The sequence below is a fragment of the Pteropus vampyrus genome, unplaced genomic scaffold, assembly GCF_000151845.1.
Source record: "Pteropus vampyrus isolate Shadow unplaced genomic scaffold, Pvam_2.0 Scaffold181, whole genome shotgun sequence".
NCBI lineage: Eukaryota > Metazoa > Chordata > Mammalia > Chiroptera > Pteropodidae > Pteropus > Pteropus vampyrus.
The window spans coordinates 7,581-13,392 of record NW_011888962.1 but is presented as its reverse complement, the minus strand read 5'-3'; positions in this window follow the sequence as shown (position 1 = coordinate 13,392).

The window sequence follows — 5,812 nt, the reverse complement described above, 5'->3', positions numbered from 1 at the left end:
TCACAACATTTCCATTATTGTTTAAAAGTTAAGGCAAGTTCTAAAAAGCTGCAATTTATTTATTCACAAATATTTTTATAAGGAAAATTTGAAACAAAGAAAATAAAAATATGCTTTTATAAAATGAGTAGTGTTTTTCTGTCCATGAAGCTATCATTATTAATATTTTTTAAATGTTCAGGTAAGTTTAATTCATGAAAATGCATAAATCCTAATGGTACAATTTTGACCAATAGATACATATACATAACCCACTCTTATGATGATTTAGAACATTTCCACCTCCCTAGAAAGTTCTCTCATGTCTCTTTCTAGTTCATCTACTTTCACAGAGGGAATAATCATTCTTTTTTTTAACCTTGCACTAGTTTTGTTCTAGAACTTCCTATAAATGGAATCATATAAGATGAGTTCTTTTTATTTTGCTTCTTTTGCTCAAAATTATGTCTGAGTCATTCATGTTTACGCTGTATCAGTAGTTTATTTTTATTGCTGAGTAGCAATCCATTGTATAATTATACAAAATTTGGTTATTAATTCTCCTGTTGGTAAATTTGTGAGTTGTTTCTAGTTTGGGGCTATTGTAAATAAAGTTGCTATGAACATTCTAAACAAGTCTTTATGTATAGATAATTCATATTTCTTCTAGGTAAATAATCTAAATAGAATTACTAGGTCAAAGAGTAGGTGCATGTAACTTTATATTTTTAAGTGCAAAACCTTTTCCAAAGAAGTTCTAACATTTAATATTTTTATCAGCAATGTATGACAGTTCAGTGCTTCCACTCCTCACCAATATTTGGTGTTGTCAGAATATTCTGGTTATTTTAGTGGATATGTAGGACTATCTCACTGTGGTTGTAAATGTATTTCTCTGAAGACTAAAAATATTGAGCACTCTTTACTGTGTTCACTGGCCATTCACATATGTAAAGCATCCATTCAAGTATTTTGCCTATTTTTGTTGATTTTTTTTGTCTTTTTCTTTTTGAGTACAGAAGTTCTTTATGTGATATTGATTCAAGTGCTTTGTCAAATATGTTTTACAAATATTTTTGTCTTGTTAGTGGCTTGCTTACACATTTACTATATCTTTTGATGAGCAGAAGGTTAAGAATTCTGGTCTCTTTAGCCCCTTACAAGGATATTAATCCTATTCATTAGGGTTCACTCTCATGATGTAATCATTTCCTAAAGGCCCCATCTCCTAATACCATTATATTGGGTGGTATATTTTAATACATAAATTTTAGGAGGACACAAACATTCAAAGTCCATCACACCACCAATTTGAAAAATCCTGTCCTATGTTTTCTGCTAATAATGTTAGAGTTTCAGCTTTTACTTTTACATCTGTAATTCAATGCGAATTAATTTTTGTTTATGGTGTGAAGTAAGAGTGGAGATTCTTTTATTTCCATATAGGTATCGATTTGTTCCAGCACCATTTGGTAATAAGACTCTCCATGCCTCTATTTAGTTGCTTTAGTGTCTTGAAAAAAATCAATGAACATAAATAGGTGTTTATTTCTGTCTCTATTCTGTTCTGTCTATTCTTATGCCAATATTTCACCATCCTGAATAGTGTATTTTCATAGGAAGTCTAGAATCAAAGAGAATTGTTCTTTTTCGGGATTTTGACTACTCTAGATTCTTTGCTTTGTCATATGAATTTTATAATGTTTGTCAATTCCTATAACATAAAAACTCACCGAGACGAAGATTAAGATTAATTTGAGTCTATAGATTAATTTAAGGGAAATTTTACCAATACTGAGTCTTATCCATGAACATGGTATATTTCTCCATTTATTTACGTTTTCTTTAATTTCTCTCAATAATGTTTTGTAATTTTCTGTGTAGTGGTTCTTCCCATATTTCATTAAATATTAAATTTACTTTCAAACATTTTATATTTTTGACACCATTGTAAATAAAATTTTAAAATTTCACTTCAAATTGTTTATTGCAAGTATTTATAAATATAATTGAATTTGTAGTGACTTGGAAACTGAAACTTTGTTCATCTATTAGATCAAGTCACTTTTATTGATATTATTTATTGTGCTTACCTATACTCACTCATGGATAAATGCCACTTTACTTCTTCCTTTGTAATCTAAGCCTTTTAGTTCTTTTCCTTGCATAGTTGCACTGGCTATGACCTCAAGCAAAATACTGAAAAGACATTACTGCCTTGTTCCTAATCTTAGAGAGAAAGCAGCCTTTCATCTTTAAATATAATGTTAGCTATGGGGTTGGGCAGGTTTGTTTTTGTTTGTTTGTTTGTTTGTTTTGAGACGGTATTTATCAAATGTTTCTATAAATGACTTTGTTGGGTTAGGAGTGAATTACTTACTGCCCCTGTGCAATGTGAAATGTTTAGTAGCATTCCTGGCTCCTACCAACTAGATGGCAATAGCACTTCCCCTAGTTGTCACAACCAAAAATGTCTCTGGACATTTGGCCTATGATCAAAATTGTCTCCATCTGAGAAACACTACATTAAACTGAGGCAGCAGGTAAGACACACAGGAGATGCTAGTTAACTTTATCAGAGACCTTCAGGCAGCTTCCTGAGTTGGGACTTGTGTTTTCTGAGCTGCAACCTGACTTGCTTGATTCCAATATCTACTTATACCCCTTAGTCCATTTAGAGAATCTGACCCATTATTTTAGGTGCAGTACTTATTTATATAGAACCGGAATGATTAACTTCAGGCCCCCAAGATATTACACTATCCCCCCAGAGGCCTGAGAATACTTCCCCCGAAGTATTCTCAGGCCTCTGGGCTTCCCATGTCCCTCGGAAATGGGCAGACTGATGAAAGCCTTATCTTCATCTTTACTATTTGTTTTTTCCGAAGAGTTAGAGCTAAGGCCTTGAGGTATTTTCTCACTTCCAATAAAGGCTATTATATTTTTAAATGGCTCGGTAAACTTGAATTTTAAAAGAACCATATTTTTACACACATTTTCTTTCTAATAAGTATCATAAATGTTTTTAAAATGTATCATACTTTGGCAAACTCAGCATACTTTAAGAGACCAACCCTACCCAATCTCTTTGACACATGCTGTTGCAAGAGGTCTAAGAGTCTATATATTGAGTTAACTTCATAAATGAAAAAATATATACATTTATGTTTTTCAAGTATTTTTGGTGTTAATAAAATGCAAAGAAATATAAAAGAGACTTTTTCTCATTGAATATTTTTACAATTCATAAATACTAAAGGTAATAATTAGTATCCTCAGTGAGGTTCACAAAGTTTTGTGAAAGTAGAACAGGTTGAAAACAAGGAGCCTAGGCCAAAGTAGAAATATAAAGAAAGCTACAAGCATGGATAAATAGGAATCATTAGAGAATTTTCTAAGTTTCATTATGAATACAACTGGTTACTATAGGTGGGGGAAAGTAATATGAAATGTAAAATATGAAAGAAAAATAAGCAGTTAGGTGGAAATTAACATGTCTAAAAGTGCATTACATATGTTAGAAATCTAAACATCGTCTCAACTTCATCGCCAAAATGATGTTTTTAACTACTTTATTTCCTGAGGAAATTATTTTCCATGAGATTGTACCTCCAATTGTATAGTAAAAATAGGGTCCCAATTACTGAAATGTACTTTATAATATAATCATTGGTATTCTATAACTAAAGATCAGTAGGTTCACCTTCATATAAAAAGCCAAAGCTTTTTTATTTATTAAGAGAGAATTTTTATTCCAAGGAACTTTTGCAGGAAATAACAATAAAGAGATTTTATTGTGGAAACTTTAACAATATGGCTTCAATGCATGCTTAATTTGGCTTATCCAAAGAAGAAACATCTTCAAGATGTTACAAGTATGGAAGCCCACTCCCACTGTAAATGACTTATGTTTATGGCTGTGATTACCAGACTGCCAGTGCATTCAGCTACAGAGTAAGATTTTCAGCTAGTTCAATTGTGAATTCAAAATAATGTATTCCTAGAGTATCAAGTTCTTTCTGTACCAACATTCCAGATAATCCTTCAACTTGAGTGAAAATTATGAATCTTTTATTCGGCCATGGTTTATACACAGTTCGACAATACTTTTTAAATTTTTCTTCAAATCATCAAACATCAACCAGTAAAATAGAAGTAGATTATGGGCAAAATCTCAATTAAGTGATCAGGTGCTAAAAATTCATTTACATTAAATGTTTTATTTTTCCTTAATGTCTCCTGTTTGTGATGAACTACATACCATTCAACTAATGTACATATGTTTCTTAAAAGGACAGAGAAGTTATTCACTTTCATAGCCATTTAGAAGAGGAAAACTCTTCCTAGTTTTTCCAAAATGGAATATAAACACATTTCTAAAGCAATTTCAAATAAATGTATTATTCCTCTGAAATTTGATTTTTTGAAAAAAATCACAACTGAAAATTATACACAGAGAATGCTTAAAATGAATCATAACTATGGAACAAAAATTACTATATCTGGATACATAATTAGGTGACTAATTATTTCAAAAATGCAATTGTAGACTCAAATAGATATTTACTAATCTTCATTCTTTTTCCTCCCACTCCAATCCCTCAACTTCTTCCTGTGTTCCCTTTGTCAATTTTAGCTCCGCTACCGTTTTTTTTCTTTTGTCTATGAAGAACAATTTGTTGAATGGTTCCATCTTTTTAACACATGTAGTTCAATTGTTTTCTTATTAATGTATCTAACAGTGAAGATGATTTGTGTAGATGATATGACTCTTCATTTTATACTTGTGTATCATTGCAAGTCAGTGACATAAAGGATATTCTTGTTCTCTAGTTGTATCATCTATTACAATAAGAAAAATATACCAAACAGATGGAAGACATTTGGAATATACCACAGTGGATTCAAACACAATGCAATTTTGTTACATTTTAATAGTTATCATTGAACTTTTAGGTCTCTGTTTTACTCTTCTGAGGTACCCTTACTTTGAAAAAAGGAAAGGAAGAAAGGAAACTATTTATATTTTCATATTACCCACAGGATTATATCTCAATTCCAGGTAAAAGTTTAAAAATTAAATGATTAGCACATAATCTCTATATAAAAATAAAATGCTACTTTTTCCCAACCTCCTGATAGGCGGTGTTCAGGTTAAAATAGCTTCTGGCTAGCATCTTTTATTGCTGCTCTTCTCAACATATTACTAAAACCACTGAAGACAACAAATTCTATAACCTACAAGGAATAGATAGATTCTAACTTTGAAAACCTAGAGGGAATTTAGTAACTCCATAGCATGCCCAGCTTTCACTTCCAATCTCTGGGTTCATAGACAGAAAACTAAAAATATACCATTCTTTCCTTTATGAGAAAAGAGACTCTCAGAGTCCTCTGCTTTGCAAATTATGCTCTGAGGCAAATACTCTTTCTCTAACCATTCTATCTTTAAGAAAAAGATGAGAGAAAGTAGCGGGCAAAGACCTGTAATACAACATGTTCTAAAGGCTTAATCTGCATAGGTAGAATCTAATGGATGGGGTAGAGAGAAAAAGTGAATGGGGCAAAGAGGGATGACCCTGATTTGCTAGGAATTACAGATGAAATATAAAATTTCTCCTTAGAGTATCAAAGAATCAGGCTATAGGAGTTGAAAGAAAATCAAATTGCAACTAAGGGGAGGTATCATAAAAACTGTCAAAAAATAATAATTAAAATGGAAATAATGTCCATTAAACTATGAACATTGACATTTTCACCATCAATACAATAGAAAAGGAGCTGAAACAAGAAAAATCTACTCAAGCTGTATGCATATCCTTATGGCATTAAA